Source organism: Schistocerca americana, chromosome X (genome assembly GCF_021461395.2).
Source record: "Schistocerca americana isolate TAMUIC-IGC-003095 chromosome X, iqSchAmer2.1, whole genome shotgun sequence".
Taxonomy (NCBI): Eukaryota; Metazoa; Arthropoda; class Insecta; order Orthoptera; family Acrididae; genus Schistocerca; species Schistocerca americana.
In genome coordinates this window covers 538,856,023-538,880,593 of record NC_060130.1, presented here as the reverse complement: position 1 = coordinate 538,880,593, position 24,571 = coordinate 538,856,023, and positions in this window count along the sequence as shown.

Genomic DNA, 24,571 nt, shown 5'->3' with positions numbered 1-24,571 from the left:
TAACGAGGTATGATTTAATGTTTGACTGATGCAGTCTAGAGAGAGGGCGTTGTAGGGGCGGGTTATTTATAACGCATTTAACCATTTTTCCTTTATTATCTCAGGGTGTTCCAGTTGTGTAGGGAAAAAAAAATAAATTACCGAATGGCATTGTTGCCCGGGACGTCCCATTCGGGATCGGCCGCCAAGCGCAAGTCTTATTGTAGTCGACGCCACATTGGGCGACTTGCGTGCCGATGATGAGGATGAAATGACAGTGAGGACAAGACAACACGCAGTCCACGGGTGGAGAAGATCTTCAATCCGGCTGGGAATCGAACCCGGGCCCACTGCGTAGGAGGCAAGCACGTTACCACACAGCTAAGCAAGCGCACAGTTGTGTAGTATAACCTGGGTTCGACTCGTGTGCAACTGTGTGTTCTGTGTATGACTTAGAGCACTATCTACCTGAAATCATCAACAGCAAGCATTTCCAAACCACAGTCATCAGTGGACTTCCAATTCATGTGTGATGAAACATATCCATTGATGAAAAACCTGTTTCAGCACTCTCCTCTAGACGAACGAAGATTTATGCGACGTATTCCATTCCCCTGCTGCATATTGGACGTAAGTCGAGTATTTAGTTTCGTAACTACAGTGATTCTAAGTTAGTCGCAGGTGTTTGTAAGGTACTCTGTCCCCGTGTACACATCTGCTTGCCAGATGTCCTGTTTAAGTGGTTAGTGGCAGCATGGCATGTAATTTCTTATATCAAACCCGATATTACATGTTTGTCTGTTTCCCTCTAAGAGGCATTCACTATTGCTGAAGATCATTTTACAGGACTATGCGGCGCTATACACTTCTGGAAGGCTATATTGTGCATGTATCACAAAGACCCTGTTTTTTTTTTCCTTTGGTGTGAAAGGAAGTAGTTTTATCTTCTTAAAATTTGTCACTATAGTGAGTGGGATAGAAAACTGGCAGGGCTGATGTATATCAGGTGTTAGACGTGTGTTTCGCGGGATTAGCCGAGCGGTCTAAGGCGCTGCAATCATGGACTGTGCGGCTGATCCCGGCGGAGGTTCGAGTCCTCCCTCCGGCATGGGTGTGTGTGTTTTTGGAGCTCTATCATATAAAACCCACACATTTCTTCTTAACCGCATGTTACGTCATCGCAACACTCTCATGTCTACTACACACCGGAAAGGGGTGCTAACATCTTCAACATGCGCACATCTGGAGGGTTTCTGTGCACTTGGGTGTGTGCCATGAGTAAGATTGCTGTGGAACAGCAGTTACGAACTCGGCTCGCTCTGTTCATTCACGAGCGTGTTTAGTAGAAATGGCTCTGAGCACTATGGGACTTAACTGCTGAGGTCGTTAGTCCCCTAGAACTTAGAACTAGTTAAACCTAACTAACCTAAGGACATCACAAACATCCATGCCCGAGGCAGGATTCGAACCTGCGACCGTAGCGATCTTGCGGTTCCAGACTGCAGCGCCTTTACCCGCACTGCCCGTGTTTAGTAGACTCCTACTTCTGGTCAGCTGGAAATTAAGTCGGTGGCAGTGTTGTAGGGAAGGTTTTGTCAAAGTCAATCCCAGGAGATCTTTCAGTCTCTAACTTTACCTTAAGATCGCGAGAATGCTCTGTGACTCCCCTGGATTCTGGAAACACAGGGATCCTCTCTTGCGACTGGTCTGTGCAGGCGACTTCGGTCACTGGGTGGATCAATACCTGTGTATTTAATGGGAGTCAGTGCATATGTTCCATACCAGTATGCAGACGGTATTTGTTTTCGATATATGTATGGGAAGACAGGAATCCAGTAAAATCTTATCGAGTTTTCTACTGTATGACGTAAGTGGAGTTTGTATAATTCATAGTTTTTATTGCCGGCCGCGGTGGTCTAGCGGTTCTAGGCGCTCAGTCCGGAACCGCGCGACCGCTACGGTCGCAGGTTCGAATCCTGCCTCGGGCATGGATGTGTGTGATGTCCTTAGGTTAGTTAGGTTTAAGTAGTTCTAAGTTCTAGGGGACTGATGACCACAGATGTTAAGTCCCATAGTGCTCAGAGCCATAGTTTTTATTCTCTGTTGGATGGTACAAAATAATGATAATAGAGAGAATGTTTGGACTGCAGTAGTTGTATGTAGTTTGGAGAGGCACTGCAATGTGGTAGCAAAGTCCTCATCCATATTCCCATTGTCATAGTATCTTTTTCTACTACTACCTCATGTTTTAGGAGAAAGCTTCGTTTGGCACGGCCTTACACAGCGTAGACTGTTCGTGGAGCTACGACATGTTCCCATGTCCACCAAATGGTCAAAACACGGTCCTGTCGCATCAATTCAGCTCATCATGTTTCCTCACGGCTTTCAGAAGGTGGTAGATATGGCACTCTCTGACTTCTGCTCAGTTCCAACTTAAATTTGGACTATCACATGGGTAAATCTGCAAGGAGGGTGGGGCAGAGACTGAGGAACAGTTACAAGATGCAGAGGGACTGTTTAAAACCTTATTGGAATTTTACTGTATGGGATCCTTAGAGATAGGTTCGAAAAACGTGACTCGCTTTGAGATATGAGTGTGCCGCAAATATAATTCACTGGTGGTTGTAATCATTAAAAGACAACTCCATAGGATCCAACGGAAGTATGAGATTGAACGGAGAGCATGTATTCCGAGTCAAAGACAGCATAACCAACGGAAAGTGTAACACTATAGATGTAAAAAGCCAGTGTTTTAATCATAGGATTTTGTTCATTTCTTATGACCTCAATCTAGCGCTGCATTTTTTAAAAAGGAATTAGTCACATAACGCACGATGTATGGTATTTGATCGTTCTCAACCAACCATCATCCTCGCTCACCTACAACCCAGTGGATACATCACAGAACTTCTGACATGGCGTCAAGATAGAATGCATTATAAATACTGTTTGTTAGCATGAGAAATATCTAGCTGCAGCATGGGGATTTGCAAATACCTACGTAATACCATGCATTTCTAAAGACTGACTTTTTGAAGTCGGTGAGAAGGGTGATTTTATTACGAGCAAAGTGCATCCGCACTTTCTGTGTCTTAATGCACACCCCAGCGACCACCGAGTATAGTTGATGTTGCGGTATTGGTGTGGAAGACTGCACGTTTGGAAGCAATATCTCGATTTATAAAGCTTGTATAGTATTTAACATGGATATCGTTAACGATACTTGTGTGTGCCTATAGAACCAGGACCGCTTTTTATGCGGGATGACAGTAACATAGCGGTTGCGACGTCGTTTTTAGTACCTAGTAGCTTAAAAGACGATGACGTCTCTCTTCCTAAGACACACTGGTACCACTCGCAAGAAAAATAAACGAAACATGTCCATCCATCACTGATTTTCAGTCAATATTGTTTGGTGTCACCAGCATTCAGTTACTGCTGAAGTATTAAACTTACTAGGTGATATGTGATAGATTCACTGTGATCAGCACCCTCATAACGCATATGTTTGGGTGTAAAGTTACTGTTGTCATAGCTCCGACATGTGCAAAAAAAAAAAAAAAAGGCTTCGCCCTGTCGTAAGGAAGGTATGGATTTGACGTGGAAATCCGCGATTTCAGCACATCGTTAGCCATAAGGGGAATGAAAGATTTTTCTACATGGAAAATTATGTCCAGTCATAAGGATGTACAGATTTTGATATTTCCAGAGCCACAGTCGTCAGAAGGGGTATTTCCGATCCTTTGCTCATTGTCGAATGTCATCAGATTGAGGATGCAAACGTAATATTTAATTGTAATTACAATGATGAATATATGGCTGCTTTCCTAGGACGATTCTACCTGGCCTGCGGGGACGCGTGGCGGAGGTACCCTGTGGCAGATGATATTCATGGCTTGCGGAGGGAGCCGTCGTCGAGCCTCCGGAACTGGAGAGGCTGGGGTACAAGAATGAAGCTCACCTAACCATGTCGCCCTCCAGGCGGCTGAATTGCCTGCTAATACTCAGCATGTTTTGGGCAGCCTTCAAATCGTGCATATTGTGAGTAGAGTCTGCGGAAATTTGAAGAGATTCAATGTGGGCGAGTGGCTGCGGCGGACAGTTATTCACTCCCATGTATATTGACCAGCTGACTGCTTGTACTGCCGTTCTGCACATTTCCCGTGTTTCTTTGGTTGAGAGAACGTCGATTGTGATGCGTGTTGCATGCATCTAGTTTGTGAAAAACAGGTGGAACAGACGGTTGCTGTTTCTGTAGACGTGAGAAACACGTTAGTTTCCTTTATAAAATGCAATAATGATCTGGAATTTGTTATATCAGTGACATTGGTATCCATTTTCGAGTATTCACGTGGAGATATTCGCAGACAAGATACGTTTCTAGTTAGTCATTGACTTGAGGCACATCCCACATGATGACCTTGCTAAAGTGTCGGGTTTCTGGAGATATAATTTCCACTTTTTATCCTCGGAATTATACTGTGCAAGCGATTGTTAACATACTGCTATGTGCTTGATATCGAGACCTATCGCGTAAATGGTATGAAATTCTGGCAAACCATGTGAAATTACATATCTTCTTGTAATCCTAGAGTCTGGAGATGATCACAAATAGCTGCAGAAACAACGACAGCAACTAGGTCAGATCGGAAACAATACCATCAGCGGACGCCTTTGTGCCAGGGAGGAACCAGCCCAGCCTTTGTACACCACTTCAAAGAAAGACCGCTATCCACTGAGGACGCTCAAATCCCGCATCAGCCAAGCGTGTGCAGGGGGCAGTTGACTCGTGACCATCGGGCAGTGGTGGATGACCGACTGACCTCGAGGGAAATAACCTAGTGCTGCGATTAAATACGGTGCCTGTGCTTATGTTTCTTGGGATCCGTTTGTCTTCGTCGTTTATGTACAAGTGTCTGGTGGTCGGTAGCTATATGCAGGATGCAGAAGTGATGATTTTGTGTGGTGCAGGTTAGGAATTGTGTTTACTTCATCGATATGGTAAGGTGGTACAATCGTTTGTAGTGATATAGCCTGGATGGACATCGGTTTGATGCCGAAAAATTACAGCTTTCCTCCATAGTAGCAGAGCAGCGTAATTCAGGAAGTGTCTTTGACGATAGTTTCTTTATTTCAGGATCTGTAGACCATTTTTGCAGGGTTTAACTGTCAGTGTAATATGACTGCTGTATGTGTTTAGATGTATACAATTATTTGTCGCTGAAATTGCAGTAATTTTCCGTGTGCAGAAAGTGGCGGACAGTGTTCCCACACTGGCAGCAGCAATTTGGTGGCTAAATTCAGGAAGAACTAATCAGAATACTCCATTCCTAGTAAGTTCCATGACGTCAGAGAGTCACAAGGCATCCTTTTGGTGGGGCATAGGAGCCTCTACAGACTGGTTTGAACAAGATAGGTGGAAGGTTTCTACGGAAAGTTGCTCGCCGTCTTAGAGTCACATGATGTCTCCTTTGTCTGAGTGTTCAGAGACAAGTCCAAGCAGACTATCCTCTTCTGGTGTGGAGAGGCAGGATGCTGTTCCCCACCCGCCATTGATACTTTAGACGATCTCCAGCAGACCAACAGTTGTAGGACATCGAATTTTTCTCGTCTTTAGTACAGTGCTTCGAATCCTGTTGGTGTTTCTTTCACGATCTGTCGTGGGATTCGAAATATGTCATGAACTTTTAGATATGTAATTGTTCCGATTATCCCATCTGTGCTTAGACAAGTGAGGAAAACGAAAAATAAAAGTCTTAATATCCCTGACTCCAATGGCAAGTATAAACTAAGCCCACTCAGCGTTTTAGAAAAGTGATGAAGACCACAGCAGCTGTAGGACTGAGAAATTTTTCATCTTTGGCTGTGCCCTCAAGCATGCGGGTAAAGCTTGAGTATTGGTAAATGTCCTGTTTAGAGTTATAGAGATATAAATTTCGACTCCCAAATACCATCGTTTTGGACTGTAAAATCAGATATTGCAGCTAATATTGGTTTTGGGATATATTTCTCGAAAAAGCTTGTGAATTGTCTCATGGTGTAGTTTCACAAGTGTGTACCATGACCTGCAGCAATATGTTCAAAATCTGTGATCAAGTGTGGCGGTATACATCACAAAATTGAGACAAATTACGGTGCAGCGATCTTTGTGAAAGTGTATTTAGATACATATTCAGTAGGATTTAATAACTCCTGACGAAGCTCATGCCCAAGGACAAGGGAAGGATGTAGTATTTTCCCCAAATCGCACGCAGTGTCTCAGGGAGGAAGGCTGGGAGGTAGTACAAGTGTTCCACAATCTTTTCAGAGTCAGTGTTCAGGTGTGGCAGTATTCCTAGGAATCTCTCTCTCTCTCTCTCTCTCTGTTAGCGCAGTCTCACATTTAGTTCCTGTAACATCTTGAGGATATGTATGTGACAAATTCCTCAATTTGCTTAAACACCAAGAAGTTTAATAACTCCTGAATCAGCTCGTGTTCAACAACAAGGGGTATCCACGTGCCACAAAGAATGAACGCGCGACAGGTATGAGGAGAGAAGTACTTCCAGTGCGACAGGAAGTGCTTAGCGCATGGACCTGTTGTTGCCGGTTGTCGGTGTCAAGCCGCCCAGCACAACCTTCTTCCAGCGGGCACAACCCTGGTGCAGGGAACGTGCGCGAGAAAGTTTTTCGGATATATTTAGCGCGATCTGGGACAGCGTAATTGCATGGTTCCTTTCGATATCAGAATAAAAAAGTACAACGATTGTTTAACATCGTCTAAATTGTTTAAAACATCAGTGTCAGTTCAAGGTGTATTGCGATTTCATAAATGAATAAACAATTTTCTTAAACAAATTTTTTAAACAATATCTTGTGCATGCTATATTAACCTACTGTCGTGTGGTCCGCCCAGTCCAGCAGTTAGACAGAAGCTAATTTCGCATCATTTTTTGCCCAGGCCGCCATTTTGGATTATGTTACAGGAGGGGGAAAGTGGAGGTTCAACAACGCCCTCTGGTGCTGGTGTTGTGGACTAGGTCAGTTGGACTCCTGACCTCAAGGTTAGCACACTGGATGGAGCTACTGTTTTGTACTTTATCAATGGCAACTCGAATTGCTTAAATAAACAATATATCGTGCTGCATACAAAATACGTCTATCCTATCCATCAGCTCAGCACAGATTGAGTATTTTTGCTGCCAATTTCCAGATGGTGGAGGGGCAGGGAGGGGAGGGGAAGAGGTTCAAATGGCTCAAATGGCTCTGAGCACTATGCGACTTAACTTCTGAGGTCATCAGTCACCTAGAACTTAGAACTAATTAAATCTAGCTAACCTAAGGACATCACACACATCCATGCCCGAGGCAGGATTCGAACCTGCGACCGTAGCGGTCGCTCGACTCCAGACTGTAGCGCCTAGAACCGCACGCCACTCCGGCCGGCTGAGGGGAAGAGAGGGGGAAAGCGAGAGGGCTAGAGTGAGGTTAGTAGAGGTGGCCCAATTGACCTACTTTCCCGCCAAAATTTGAACTTCCCGTCATGACATCAGTGCAATGTTGCCACATCTCTGGCCGCCTTCTTCGATCCCCCATCTTGAATAAATCTGGCAACAAAGCAGAGTGGGTTGACGCCGCCGTTACCTCTTTACTGATATGTCCACTGAAGGGCCATCAGATGTAACTTTAGTGAGTGTGTGATTTCGCTGTTGCAGGGCTTTCTATCCATAATATGGATGAGTTTGCTTCTGCTCTTTTTTGTGCACGGTATCTATCTTAGAAGTCGGAGTATTTGCTCTTTTTTCTGTATCTGATTCTACAGAACTTGGCTGGTTTTATCACAGTCGAAATCCATCTGTGGGGACAGGTTTTCATTCTGTTTCACTGAACTCACTGACAGTGCATACACTTTTGGTGGCTGGGTGACTGACACTTTCTGGGTGGAGGAGGATTTGTTTGGCACAACTGCTCGAATTACGCAGTAAGTATGATGAAACGAATATAGGTTGCCAAAGTTATGCAACGATGGGAAGGCTTGTGCAGGATAGACTAGACTGGAGAGCTGCAGCGTCCAGAGTGTATACCACAACAACAACGGCAGCCTAAATTACGTTAGTTGAGGAAGGTACTCAAGTATAAGTAATGACGACATGCGACTGTGTATGTTTCTTTACGTCTGTTCGGTTAGTTCGAATGCCATTATCCAAACTGAAGTGCTTGCTGTTGCACCATATTATACACTATAAAACTGTGCCATAAGAAATAAGTGCATGCTGAAGTCGGTCACGTGATACTGCGAAGTGCATACTGTATAAGCGAACTATATGCAGCCCACATCCGACATCACTGGTTGTTACTTTCCATATTTCGTAGCTTTGATGCACAATTTGGGTGTTCCGTTTGTTTTACTCATTATCTGTAAACGATTTTCATGAACAATTAATTTCACGCAAATCTCATTTGCATGGGAATATTATAGTAAATCTATCACTTCCGAATCATACAGAAGTGTTTCATCAACTCACCAGATATCTACGTCACTAACTTGAAGCCATGCTTGCGATCACTGTACATCTTCGGATTGCTGTAGCCATAGTTAACGAGGAAGTATGTACTAACAGATCTGTAGACAGCAAGCGTCAAATCGTTCATACGCGTGGCCGGGTGTTCACCGACAAACATTATGTGGTACGGCCGGAAGCCAAAACGAAGCTGTCATTCATTTAGTTACAAGGTAGCATGTAACTACATCAATCGGTTGTAGTAAATTAGAGAGTGGTGCCGTTATTTATAGGTCTATCGCCAGTGGCGGCTCGCGAGTATACATTCTGGGTGTTCAGAAATTTTTAGATCCAGAAAAAATTTGAGAGTGTGAAAGTAATAGAATCTAATGTATAACAGTAATACTTATCAAAAAGAATATTCAGCTGCAGCCACTGCCAGTAAAAATAACAAGAGTAAAAATAATAAGATGCATAACTTATCAAAAGGAAGAATTGTTTTTGTGGAATTTTGTTGGTTCGTACATGATCAAGTACACTTTAGAGAAATAACGAAATAATGTGCAAGCTTTCCCAACTCTCCATTTCGCATTTTTGTGTAAGTGGGTGTTTTCATACTTTTCCATTTTTTCGGACTAATGCACAATATCTCTAACAGATGTATTAGCTCACGAATTTACTACCGAGCTGAAAATCAGGTACCCTTACGCTGCACCCACACAACTACTTGTGCTAACTGGACACTTCCTTGTAAGATTATGGCTTGTAGTCACGCTTATTTGATTTTGTCACCCTCTCAGAGAGATTTTCACTCTGCAGCGGAGTGTGCGCTGATATTAAACTTCCTGGCAGCTTAAAGCTGTGTGCCGTACCAAGACTCAAACTCAGTACCTTTGCCTTTCGCGGGCAAATGCTCTACCGACTGAGCTACCCAAGTACGACTCTCGACCCGTTCTCACAGCTTTACTTTTCTGTTAGCGTTTAAAATAGATTCAACATAGTTCATGTTTACACTACACACGAAAGCCAATCCCCCACAGTAAACAAACAACTCCAAACACAAAGTGCCGTTAGTGGAAATGATTTAACTCCAGAAGTAATGTCTACTAAGATGGTCGCCGACCGAAGTGGCCGAGCGGTTCTAGGCGCTACAGTCTAGAACCGCGCGACCGCTACGGTCGCAGGTTCGAATCCTGCCTCGGGCATGGATGTGTGTGATGTCCTTAGGTTAGTTAGGTTTAAGTAGTTCTAAGTTCTAGGGGACTGATGACCTCAGACGTTAAGTCCCATAGTGCTCAGAGCCATTTGAACCATTTACTAAGATGGTCACTTGACTAGAATACAAAAAAATGGATCTGGGCACTATGGGACTTAACATCTGAGGTCATCAGTCCCCTAGAACTTAGAACTACTTAAACCTAACTAACCTAAGGACATCACACACATCCATGCCCGAGGCAGGATTCGAATCTGCGACCGTAGCGGTCTCGCGGTTCCAAACTGACGCGCCTAGAACCGCTTGGCCACGCCGGCCGGCACTAGAATACAAATGAGGCGCTGAGATGCATAAGGGCCTAAAGTACGGCACCGTCGATCCCACATTTAAGCGAATATCAGAGAAACCAGTAATACAGATTTGGTTGGATTTTCATTTGGTTCAAGCTCCAGCAGTACAACATCGAACACAGACGAGGAGCCGTGGCATCGTGTTTAAGTGGTGACGGAGTTGGGCTAGAAAGCGACCAAGCCCGTGGTGTTCAAATCTTCATCGTGCCATTATTTCTTCTCAAAATTATGAACTGTTCGTCCTGTCACTGACGTGTGTGTTCGTTATATTCAAATTTATGGCTGTGTCCTGGTATAACGTCCATTTGCAACAGCGGGGTATAAGGAAGAGACTATAATGGAAGTTGATTCTGCACAACTACTCTGTTGGCAGCCGAAAGGAAGTGGCTTCCGAACGGAAGCTGCGAAGTTTGATGACAAGGCGACAAGTGAACTGAATCATCCACCGAAAAACATGTCTGGTGTGTCATACACGGAATTAGTGACAGTAAGCGTGTCATATGCTAGGAATCTCTTATCGACACACTTAACTTGTACCCCTGATAAGTGAGTGAGATATGCCTCCTAGCCTAATATAAGTGTTCGTATGAATGTAAATGTGATCACTCTCATAGAAATGATGAACATATAATAGTTTGTCACATAAAAAAAAATGCAACAGTTTCACAACCACACAGTTTTCCCTGTGCTCTATCAAATCATATGTTTTTAACGTTCTTGAAATTGTGTTCCGTTTTGAAAGTTTTGACTCTTGAATTCCTTTGTTATAACATTGTTCACACTCGTTTATTTGTTGTTTTCATTTCTGTAAGATATCTATATGGTGTCTCGCCTGCTCTCACTATTCATTGCATTTACTTTCGAAGCAGTGTAAGCTTAGCACATGACTTATATTCTGTAACCGATGTATAGTATGACAGTTGCCAAGACTACAGAAAGAGAACAAACACTTCAATGAACGGACTAACAGTTGATCATTTTGTGAAAAAAGTAAGTAAAAAACTCGCATGAGGGAGTTTTGAACACTGTTCATCTGGCTTATAGTCCAACACCGTGACCACTTAACCACGACGCTGTGGCTATCGAAGTACGCTCGATATTCTACTTCTTAAGCTTGGTCCGTTCGTTGTTTCTATTTTTGTTTTCTTTTCTTTTCTTTTCCCAGTTCACATCGTTTTCCTGGTTTCATGCTTGATCTGTGCTTAGTTTTTTATGGTCTATCCACTGGACCATCTTACCACTAAATCTGAGAGGGGTGCAATGGGGAGTTCCCTTGTTAGAAGTGTGCTATCATCTAGCAGCATTTATGACGAGTGAATGGGGATAAAAGTCTGCCGCAGTGTCCTACCACCTGGTGGCGCTGATGTAAACTTCTGGTTGAGTGGTGTGGGCTAGTTGTGCACATCGTGAACCGTGCACATTGTTTTATCAAAAATGGCTCTGAGCACTATGGGACTTAACATCTAGGGTCATCAGTCCCCTAGAACTTAGAACTCCTTAAACCTAACTAACCTAAGGACATCACACAACACCCAGTCATCACAAGGCAGAGAAAATCCCTGACCCCGCCGGGAACCCGGGTGAGGGAAGCGAGAACGCTACCGCACGACCACGAGCTGCGGACATTGCTTATCAAATCCGTATGTGTTCAGCCCATAAGGCAGTTACATCGTACGAGTTGCGCATGCGCAAAAGCTCCTTAAAATGTGCGCAACTGAAGATGTGCTCACAACCCTGATGCCAAGTGTCAAGGAGTCTGGGAGAGGAGTAGGCGGTATATTTAAGTACCGTATCTTTCAGATTGCAGTATCTATGTTACGCTTAACAACATTCAAAGAAAAATAACCGATAAATCCGCAAGGTGTCGAACGTTAGTGTGTTCACGTGCTCTTGTACTTTTACACACCAGCCACCACTGTTTGCCTCTTTAGACTTTTTGTTATTGTATACTACAGAATATTCACCATACCTGTCAACATCTACTACAGCGCGTTTTTAATCGACTCTTACTTCGAGTATCTGTTACGTCTGCACTACCAACAAGTTCATGAGACGTGTAACTGCAGTAACATAAAGGTCTTAAGTTTATTAGTACGGGAATTTATTCACAGATGTTTTTACTCGAATCTTGCATGCTTATAATTTTATGCTTAACTGTTGTGGATTTAACACTGATGGGATCTATAAGGGCCAGTCAAAAGAAAATGAGACTAAAAGAAAAAATAATGTAAACTGTTTATTATTTCAAAAATAATCACCATAACTGTTAACACATTTATCTCACTGGGGGACAAAATGGTCAAGCCCTTCATGGAAAAATGTTTCCGGTTGCCTACGGCACCATGATTGTACCCACACGTGCATCTCTTCGTGCGAAGCCAACAGACGACCACGGCTGTCTTTCTTTTAGGGCTCCAAACAATATGGAAATCACATGGGGAGCGATCGGGACTGTGTGGAGGATGTGTAAGGGTTTTGGTGGGTCCGCCAATTATCAAGGGTGTTTCGACTATGCCACGGAAGTTTCGCTGGGGGGTCTTTACACATCCTCCATACAGTCCCGATCTCTCCCCATGCGATTTCACATCTTTGAAGCCATGAAGAAAGACATTCGTGGCCTTCGTTTTGCTTCGTATGAAGAGGTGCTCGCCTGCATGCAATCTTAGTTCCGCAAACATTTTTCCATGAAGGCGCTGACCGTCTTGCCTCACAGTCGGATAAATTTATTAACAGCTACGGCGATTATTTTTGAAATAATTAACAGTTTACGTAGTGTTTTTCCAACTCCCTAGTTTTCGTTAGACTTTCCATGATACAGGATGGTCGGAAACAGTCTGAAAAGCTAGTAAAGATGCTGCAGAATAGGTTGTGCTGAGAAATAATTGTTAATAAAAAATCGGCACGTCTGTCGTTTCCGAGTTAATTAGCATTGAAGTTAGTCTATCAGGCCACTGCACGCACAAATTCATGCGGCCAGTCAGAGACGGTATTACCAAACGTGTCCTTCGTTTCTTTCCTAAAATAGAACAACAGAGCGATACAAAAATTGGACATGAGACGATAGTAAGGATCGAACCCGAGCCAAAGGCGGAGCAACCTCGTGCGCTATTATGTACGCCATGAAAACAACTGACACAAATTGTATGCGGCAGGCCGCTTGAATTTGCGCTCGCAGCGGCCTGATTGGCTGACTGCAATGCAAATTAATTCGGAAGCGGCGCAACGTATCGAATTTTTTTCTGAACAGTTATTTCTCAGCACAACCTTCCCTGTAACACTCTGACAAATTTTTCAGGTTATTTGTGACCATCCTGTGTGTGAAACTGACGGTTCATAATAATATGGAAATACACTCCTGGAAATGGAAAAAGAACACATTGACACCGGTGTGTCAGACCCACCATACTTGCTCCAGACACTGCGAGAGGGCTGTACAAGCAATGATCACACGCACGGCACAGCGGACACACCAGGAACCGCGGTGTTGGCCGTCGAATGGCGCTAGCTGCGCAGCATTTGTGCACCGCCGCCGTCAGTGTCAGCCAGTTTGCCGTGGCATACGGAGCTCCATCGCAGTCTTTAACACTGGTAGCATGCCGCGACAGCGTCGACGTGAACCGTATGTGCAGTTGACGGACTTTGAGCGAGGGCGTATAGTGGGCATGCGGGAGGCCGGGTGGACGTACCGCCGAATTGCTCAACACGTGGGGCGTGAGGTCTCCACAGTACATCGATGTTGTCGCCAGTGGTCGGCGGAAGGTGCACGTGCCCGTCGACCTGGGACCGGACCGCAGCGACGCACGGATGCACGCCAAGACCGTAGGATCCTACGCAGTGCCGTAGGGGACCGCACCGCCACTTCCCAGCAAATTAGGGACACTGTTGCTCCTGGGGTATCGGCGAGGACCATTCGCAACCGTCTCCATGAAGCTGGGCTACGGTCCCGCACACCGTTAGGTCGTCTTCCGCTCACGCCCCAACATCGTGCAGCCCGCCTCCAGTGGTGTCGCGACAGGCGTGAATGGAGGAACGAATGGAGACGTGTCGTCTTCAGCGATGAGAGTCGCTTCTGCCTTGGTGCCAATGATGGTCGTATGCGTGTTTGGCGCCGTGCAGGCGAGCGCCACAATCAGGACTACATACGACCGAGGCACACAGGGCCAACACCCGGCATCATGGTGTGAGGAGCGATCTCCTACACTGGCCGTACACCACTGGTGATCGTCGAGGGGACACTGAATAGTGCACGGTACATCCAAACCGTCATCGAACCCATCGTTCTACCATTCCTAGACCGGCAAGGGAACTTGCTGTTCCAACAGGACAATGCACGTCCGCATGTATCCCGTGCCACCCAACGTGCTCTAGAAGGTGTAAGTCAACTACCCTGGCCAGCAAGATCTCCGGATCTGTCCCCCATTGAGCATGTTTGGGACTGGATGAAGCGTCGTCTCACGCGGTCTGCACGTCCAGCACAAACGCTGGTCCAACTGAGGCGCCAGGTGGAAATGGCATGGCAAGCCGTTCCACAGGAATACTTCCAGCATCTCTACGATCGTCTCCATGGGAGAATAGCAGCCTGCATTGCTGCGAAAGGTGGATATACACTGTACTAGTGCCGACATTGTGCATGCTCTGTTGCCTGTGTCTATGTGCCTGTGGTTCTGTCAGTGTGATCATGTGATGTATCTGACCCCAGGAATGTGTCAATAAAGTTTCCCCTTCCTGGGACAATGAATTCACGGTGTTCTTATTTCAATTTCCAGGAGTGTATATAGTGTGTTTTGGGTCTTGGTCGCACATGTTCTCACAGCAGTTGTACTACCGCATATTACACTTTAGGGGTGTGGAAGTGGCCCCAGACAACCTTGATTATACACCCCAGAATAGTTAATAGCACACTGATGCACTAACAATGTGCTTAGGAAAGCGAATCAGGTCATGGTAATGGTGATGATGATATGGATAATTATTGAACACTGTTATTCAGATACCGTGGCTAAGTGGTCAGTGAGTACGATTATCGTAAGATTTGAGTAGAGTCCGATGTCTGGCGCTGACAAACAAATTTCAGTATGCGACCAGATTGGAACGTCGTTGGATTAGTTTCGTAAGGAAGGAAGGAGGGAAGAAAGGTGAGTGCTTAACGCCCCGTCAACACTGCGGTTATTAGTGACGGAGCACACGCTGAGATTTAGGATGAAGAAAATCAGATGTGCCAGTTCAGGGGAACTATCCTCGTATTTGCCTTAAGCGATTTTGAAGGGTGTGTTTATGTTTGTAATGGTTTCCGATGCAGCATCCATTTGTACTCGCAAATAACCATTTTCTTAGCCGATTTTGGAAAATCTTTCGCAGTTATTTTGGTTGTGCACTTTGCTAGATGTTTATTCAGTGTGGTGTTTTCACTGTTAATTTGAAGTCCGTGTAAAGTGGCAGTTTGCAATTTGGCTTTCAAAGGACGACCATGTAACACTAACTGTAGCCGTCAATTCGACGAGGAAGTAAGTCCAGAAGTTTCTTAAGATACGCCATTTCCAACCGAAACGTCATTGATGACTAGATTCCATTGAGCTACCAAACTGCGGAAATGTTTCACCACCTATTGCAAAGAGTCTCACACATTTGTATATCATTTGGCGGACCAGTCAAGGTTTGATAAGGGTCCTTGGCGTTCGTCAAACTGGGAACAACACCCTCATCATGAAAATATAGAAAAGCGGGAAACGTTTGGTCGCTAAGCATGCTTTAATGAACATCCTGCTTCATGTTCACGCAACTTGCACGAAAGGGCTCAAATCCGATACGGAAAGGAACCCCAAAATATCATAGAACCACCTCCAGCGTGCACTACACCATCTAAATCATTCGGAAAGAAAAAGTCGTGGCAGTCGTCTACAATGTCTGTCGACTTGGATCTTTCTATAACCACTGTTCTTAGCCGTATCGCGAGTGGCACATCATTCCTTGTAGACACGTTCGACAGTCCACATTGATTCACCAAAAAATAGACAATTTTATTCTTCGTGTGGTAATGGTCACGCCCAAACATGATAGCTTCTTGGCGGTAAAATCTTCTGGGTTGTTAGGCCACGTCATATTTCTTTCATATGATCAAAGTTTCGACCCTTCCCCGGGGATCTTCTTCTTGAGTTTGTGAAGTCCACGACCAGTGTCGCGTTCCTTGTAAAATTTAGTTGTCCTACGCTCCTGATGGGTAAAATTCCTGTGGCGATCGTCGTTGGATAGAAGCGTAACGGACTGAGCAAGAGAGGGTAAATGTTTACCAAACATATTATTATTCGCAGAGGTAGATGTTGTTTGAATTGTTCACGCACCATGGCCGCGTATTCACTTCCTTGACGATGGGAAGTGGCGCTACCACAAGCCTATAGCCGTCCTCTCTGTTGAAGTTACATTCGTTCTTAGAAATCCAAATCGCTTCTCGGACTTTTCTTCTATAAATGTTGGTTTCCTTAGCCATCACACGTACGTTGCTTAAATCGAGCTTCTTTCTTCCATGCTGTTACGTCTTCCAAGTCGATCCATCTTACTGCGCTGATTCCGTACACATTGTTCAACTGCCATGGTCGATGATAGCAGTTCTACACCATCTTCAGTGCAAGAAAACGAGCATTGTGATTTATTAAGGTGGTGACTAATCTTTTATCAATTGAAGTTATTAACAGAGCCTTTTATGAAGAATCAAAAAGCCTGAAGGCCGAAAATAAGTGGCGATCTATAGGGTCGACCCCAAGGACATCTGAAATGCGTGTGAACGTCTTGTATGAGGCGTCTCTAATCAGAATTGAAGCGGGCGCGTGAACAGCAGTATACGGCACATTTCACTAAGTTTACGGACGTGGGAAACATACGTGTGCTCCCGAAAATAATGACAGAGCAATTGTTTAGCAACTTAATCCCCTGTTGTCCATATTCCTAGCATAGAACTGTAAAACTGGATTTAATAATGTAATCTAAGAATGTTTTTGCCAAGAATTTTTGTTTCTTGTATTGAAATATTGCTTTACAGCTTTAGATATATTTCGTGATTCCATGTCAAGGACGATGACCGTTCAAACCCGTGTTCGATCATCCTGATTTAACTTTTCCATGATTTCCCTAAATCGCTTCAGGCAAATGCCGGGATGGTTCCTTTGAAAGGGCACGGCCTACTTCCTTCCTTAACCCGATGGGACCGATGACCTCGCTGTTTGGTCCCTAACCCAAATCAACCAACCAGCCACTCATGTCACGGGATTTCTTGACTGAATATTGTAGCGCCCAGATTTATGAAACCAACATGAATGAAGCGTAATATGAATGTTGCGTCGGTGGGAGAATGAGTGGCTGGAAGTGGCACACAATAAGCTCCTTCTAGTAAAACCCACAGCGCGGCGGTGGCGTACGTTCTTCCAGCCACGTCGACGGGACGAGGTCCTTCTTACTCGTCTTCACATAGGCCACAGCCCTATGACATATGGCTTCTTGCAGCGGCGAGAGAACCCTCCATTGTGTGGTGCTTGTGGGGTCCAGATCACTGTGCACCACATTTCATTGGACTGCGTTTTATTTTCCGACCAGCGTGCCACGGTGGATTTGTCGACGGATCTGCCCTCTATCTTAAGTAATGTTGAAACGAATGTGGTTAGAATTTTAAAGTTTCGTGAATCGTCCAACGTTTTTCCCAATATTTTAGGGAGATTGTTTTAATGTGTTTTTTGTAAGCAGTCGGCCAGTCACATTTTCCTGTGCCTTTCCTTTAGCTCCTCTGTCATTTTGTTTGTGTTTTAATCTCCTGCATAGCACATTTTAGTATTTCTTCTTTGCCTTAGGGCGTATGTTAACATTCTTGCCATTTTATCCACATTCGTTTCTTTTAATGTCTGTAAGGTTGCTGATAACCTAGCCGTTGCTCTAAACACTAAACACACATACACATATTACACACAAAAGTTTGGTCATACAAGGTGTCCCAGGAGGAATGCTCAATATTCAGGGACATGACAGGGACGATCATTCAGAGCAAAAAGAGTCTAGGGAACATGGGCTTTAAAATGCGCACCTTAAGAGCCATGAGAACTACTTCAACTTCTCTTCTGTGAAACAAATCTATTCTACTGCAAAATCATTGTTTTTCATATTTTGGGAGGAGATAATATGGATAAAAAATTTCCAGTAAACGGGCTATGAGAACTTTTTCAGTAGATGAGATGTGTTTGACAGCAGCGAACATGATCAAGTGCTCATAACTCGTAAGGTATGCACTTTATGGCCGTCGTTTACTAGACATATTTTTCTTATTTTGGTCTATGGTACCACCTCTCAAAATGTGGAAAGTAAGGAGCTTCACTGTACTGAAGATGAAGAAGTGCTCATAGCTCTTAAGGGCCGGCCGGTGTGGCCGAGCGGTTGTAGGCGCTACAGTCTGGAACCGCGCGACCGCTACGATCGCAGGTTCGAATCCTGCCTCGGGCATGGATATGTGCGATGTTCTTAGGTTAGTTAGGTTTAAGTAGTTCTAAGTTCTAGGGGACTGATGACCTCAGATGTTAAGTCCCATAGTGCTCAGAAACATTTGAACCATTTGAGCATTTTAGAGCCCATGTTTACTAGACTTTTTTATTTGAATGATCATATTGACCATTCCTTCTGAGACATCCTGCACACTGAACGAGTCATCTTGTACGTTTCGAGTCACTAGTCACATTCCAAATATTCATAAAAATATCCAGGATCTTGGTCATATCAAGCAGAACCTCCACATTCCGTTTCATTATCGTGAGTGGTCCAGTGCAGAGTAAATTTCTTCCGTCTAGCTGGCTCAGTTATTTTCGTGCACTTAATGGTTTGTGTCAGTAGAACGTTAACTTGTACTTAAGTTTCATGTCTTCATATACCTTCTTAAAACAGTAAGTGGATTACCAACGTGGCCCTGAAGATAGAAATAAACTACAATTTCTACCACGTTTTGAAACGTATGTGAGTTATTTCCTTCATTTTCATGCACACAAAGAACGTCATGCAACAATTTCAAACATATAGCATTCACTTGATTGATGGCTGTTTTATAACAGTTGTTTATTATGCTTAACTTGGAGTTAGAGGCTTACATGTCTATATTTACGGTATTGTTTACAAGGCATACAGTACCAGTCAGCAAGTTGCTCATACAGTTAGGAACATTGCAAAACTCGTATCGTATTCGGCGTTATTCCACTCACCTTCGTTTGCTGTTTTTGCGCTGGGGCCAACTTCCCTTTTCTTCGTGTGTGCTCCAGATCAACATTTCAGGCTGTCTTCCTTTCAATGTCTTCCCACGGGTCAATGTTAATTTTTTTATTATCACGCGTTGTTCACATATTTGATATTAATAGAACTCACGTTCACGTTGCTGCTGTTAGCGATGTTTGCAGTATACAACGTTATCCAGCGGACAGCATGCAGAAGATCCGCTTGGGGTTGCCTTACTGCTGCCCCGGTTACCGTTTAGCGTAAGAGAATGTCCAAAGCAGCATTATTCCATCAGAAACATAACATTCAACAAAATGTGCCATACAGCATTATACATGCGTTCACTTTATCCCTCCAACGGGAATCCGATGGCTCCCGCTTGCAGTGAGTCAGTGTGACGTGGTGGATAGTACTGGTGAACCTAATAATTTATAAGTATCAAATTTAATGAGAGTGACGGTGGCTTCTGTGTCTAGCTACAAGCTAGTCCGTTTATAGAGACTGAGGTGAAGGCTGAGTTTCTGCTACGGAACAGAAAAACTATTTGTTTACTCTCACATCTTAGGCTGTGGCGGCCGACCGAGGTCAGCTGATGCACAAGCGGAAATAGCGTGGCCACTAATATCGCACATGGTGTACGCATGTTGCCGGTATCTGCAGTCCCAACTATAAAAAAAGAAAAAAGAGACATCATCTCCATAGATGGGTACAGGAAGCAGCTAGTCTACTCGGTACTTCAAAAACTTGGCTGGTTGACAGCTCTTGACCGAGCGTCGAATCAATTAATTTTAGTGCTCCTGCCAGATATGTTCCTCTGGAGTGTGACGAATTATACTGTCCCTAACAAGGTACTGCCGCTTGGTAGTAGCCAGTGGCGAGCTGTAGGCCCTCAGTTACAGGAAATTCTAGGCTCCGAGTTCCATGCTCCCAGTATATTCATACCTAGTTCAGGGCTTGGTCATATGACAGAATTTCAAGGGTGTCTATGTAAGGTCTTCACAAAGGAGCATCAAATAGTAATAGTGGGTAGGGCGGGTCACAGGGTACGCCGGGGCAGAACGTACAATATAGATGGTAGCTTGCATATGATAGCTTCCTTCACGCGTGACAGCAAGGTGCACTTTCTTGAGTTGTTTTAACGTCATGATCAGCCACGAATCAGCCATTCTGTGAAGTGTATTGGTGATGAGGTGGAAATGCACTGATGGTGGCTTACTTCCTCTGGTACCTGTTGAGGCAATCGGTAATTGCCTTTTGACTGAGCAAAATCTACGCTACAAAAAGTAGGGAAGGGAAATTGGTAGGGTTTACTATAGAGGACACGGTGGATGAGCCTCGGGTCACCTATGGTCAGACAACTGCTATTATAAGTAATAGAGCTAGAGGTTTCTTGCGTTAAATGTAGAGAATAGTGTCAACAGCACAAAACAACATTGGCACAAAAATAACAGGCATGTAGAAAGCGTTCACCAGAAATAGCAGCAGCCAAGCAGACGGCAACAAAAGAAGAGCGATACTACCATCACATTTGGAGGAGTGTCGCACAACACCAATCAATTAATAAAATAATGAACGGACAAAACGACAGAATGAACAAATTCTTTAACATAATTGTACCACAACGTGCAAGGTTTAAGTAACTAAATGCGTGAATCAGAAATGTTTCTAAACGGTTATGTGAGTCAGTGCTTTACAACAATGATCATTGGTTGAGAGAAATACAAACAGGCACTGCTACAGTTTCTGCGGACGTTGAAATGATAAGCTTCACCTGTGGGTAAACCTATCTGTGTGGAATTATATTTGTCTTTATTAGTAAAGGCTGTGCGTCGAAAGAAACACAGGTGAAACGCATTAAAAAAGACTGAGAGTAGAGTGTGTGAACTAACAGAAAACAAAATTGTTGTTAGAATGAGATTTTCACTCTGCAGTGGAGTGGGCGCTGATATGAAACTTCCTGGCAGATTAAAACTGTGTGCCCGACCGAGACTCGAACTCGGTACCTTTGCCTTTCGCGGGCAAGTGCTCTGCCAACTGAGCTACCGAAGCACGACTCACGCCCGGTCTCACAGCCTTACTTCTGCTAGAATATCGTCTCCTACCTTCCAAACTTTACAGAAGCTCTCCTGCGAACCTTGCAGAACTAGCACTCCTGAATGAATGGATATTGCGGAGACATGGCTTAGCCACAGCCTGGGGGATGTTTCCAGAATGAGATTTTCACTCTGCAAGGTTCGCAGGAGAGCTTCTGTAAAGTTTGGAAGGTAGGAGACGAGGTACTGGCAGAAGTAAGGCTGTGAGACCGAGCGTGAGTCATGCTTCGGTAGCTCAGTTGGTAGAGCACTTGCCCGCGAAAGGCAAAGGTCCCGAGTTCGAGTCTCGGTCGGGCACACAGTTTTAATCTGCCAGGAAGTTTCAAAATTGTTGTTGTATCTATTTACAGATCATCAACAGATAATTCTACTTCGTTTTTAGAAAAGCTGGACGTCTTTCAAATGAATTTCATTGTCAAAATCAGAACAGCAAGCACTTAAAGGAGTCAAGTGGCCAGCCGATTTGACCGCTCGGTTCTAGGCGCTTCAGTCTGGAACCGCGCGACCGCTACTGTCGCAGGTTCGAATCCTGCCTGGGGCATGGATGTGTGTGATGTCCTTAGTGTTGTGGCTTGGCAAGACAGCCAAGCCACTATGAGGAAGACGAAAGGCACGCGTTTAAGCTCACGCAGGCTGGCGTGAGGTCTGGAAAATGACAAGGAATTGAGACTAGCAAAAAAGGTACGTAGCTTCTGGAATACTTAACTTTAATCCATAATTGGTGAATATCGGTCTGACGGTACATGCATCACAAGATAAATAGCAAATGATAATGGCGCCTTGCTAGGTCGTAGCAAATGACGTAGCTGAAGGCTATGCTAACTATCGTCTCGGCAAATGAGAGCGTATTTTGTCAGTGAACCATCGCTAGCAAAGTCGGCTGTACAACTGGGGCGAGTGCTAGGAAGTGTCTCTAGACCTGCCGTGTGGCGGCGCTCGGTCTGCAATCACTGATAGTGGCGACACGCTGGTCCGACGTATACTAACGGACCGCGGCCGATTTAAAGGCTACCACCTAGCAAGTGTGGTGTCTGGCGGTGACGCCACAATTAGGTTAGTTAGGTTTAAGTAGTTCTAAGTTCTAGGGGACTGACGACCTCAGAAGTTAAGTCCCATAGTACTCAGAGCCATTTGAACCATTTTTTTTTTAATCGAGTGATTAACTCATTAATCGCTTACAACCAATCTCCTTATAGCACAAGACACCACCAAATATATGCAGGGAAGTGAAACAACAATTGATCAGATTTTATTGACAAACAGATATATAATTATGACATTCGTTGTCAGACACTTTTTTCTTTTAAATGTGCTCAGTAATAACGGCAGAAAAAATGAAATCTATCTACAAGAAGAGTCATACAAAATGAGGATTATGAAGCACAAACGAGGGATATAAAAATAACAGATGATCTGGAAGAAATAATTCCCAAATCGAAACAAATAGCTGAACAAGTTGCCCCTATAAATCCAAGGAAAAAACACCAGTGGTGGAACGATGAATGTGATGAAGCAGTGTTGGATCGACACCAAGCCTGGTTCAGGCATCAAAATGAAAAAACAGAAAAATCATATTTGGAACTCACAAAACAAAGGAAGACAACACAAAAAATAATAAGGAGAGTTAAACGTCAGTACCAAAAAGATATACTTCTAATGATAGAAACAAATAGTGAAAAAACAAACTCAAGAGACTATTACAAAATATTTGGCAGACAATTACAAAGATATGATCCTCCAACATTAATGTTAAAAGATAAAGATAATAACCTAGCCCATAGCAATAGTAAAAATACAGAAATTCTAGCAGAAACATTTAACAAGTTACTAAATTGTGAAGATCCCCCAGAACTTCTTCAGATAAACACAGAAACCCCAATTGAAACACCAGCAGAAAATATAAATCCACCTACAATTAATGAGGTCTACAGAGCTTTGAAATAACTCAAAAACTACAAATCAAGTGGAGAAGATCAAACGTTTGCTGAACTTTGGAAATATGCAGCAGAACCAGTAAAGATAGCATTACACCAATGCATAGTAAAAATCTGGAATGAAGAGAAATTACCAGAAAATTGGACTACTGCTATAATACATCCATTACATAAGAAAGGAGAAAAATGAAATCCAGACAACTATAGAGGAATTTCCCCTTTGGACTGCACGTATAAGATCATGTCAAGAATACTATACAACCGCTGTAAAGATCAATTAGAACTGGAACTGGGAGAATATCAAGGAGGATTTAGATCCTGGAGAAGCTGCCCAGAACAGATAATCACCTTGAAGTTAGTTATGGATGTCTACAAAAGAAGGCAAAAACAACTAGTCATAACCTTTGTAGATTTCAAAAAGGCGTATGATTGCATCCATAGATCTTCAGTGATGAAAATATTAAGGAATTTTGGACTTCATCCTAAATTAATAAAAATGATACAGTTAACCTTAACAAACACCAAATCCAAAGTAAAATTTAGAGGAGAAATATCTGAACCATTTACGATTAAAACAGGGTTGAGACAGGGAGATTGTTTATCACCATTGCTATTCAATTGTGCTCTTGAATATGTAATGTGAGAATGGTACAAGGAAAATCCTATGAATATTAAAATTGGAACTAAGAAAGATAAAATAAACCTAAATTGCTTGGGATTTGCTGATGACCTAGCATTACTAGCTAATAATATTCAGGAAGCCACGAAACAAATAACAAGCTTACAAAATATAGCACAAAAATTAGGACTCCAGATATCATTTGAAGAGACTGAAATAATGGTAACGGATCCACTTGCAATATATCACATCACAGTGAACAATAGGGAAATTAAAATAGTGAAACAATTTAAATCCCTGGGTGAAATTATAACACATAAATTGGACGAGAAACCTGCATGGCGAGCAAGAACTAATAAAATGATAAAAGCTCAAAAACTAACATGGTCTACGTACAATAAAAAATGTCTATCAATTAAAACAAAATTAAAACATTACAAGACGGTGGTTCAACCAGAGGTTACATACGGAAGTGAAACTCTTTTTAAAGTCACCCAGAAAAACAGAATTGACAAAATTTTAAAAGTAGAGAGAAGAATTGCTAGAACATGCATAAATAAGAAATATCAAAAAGCTGGGCAATGGCGGATAGTTCCAAATGAAGTGGTTTACAGAGAACTGGAGCCCATCACTGATACTATACGAAAGAAAAGGATCTCTTTTTGT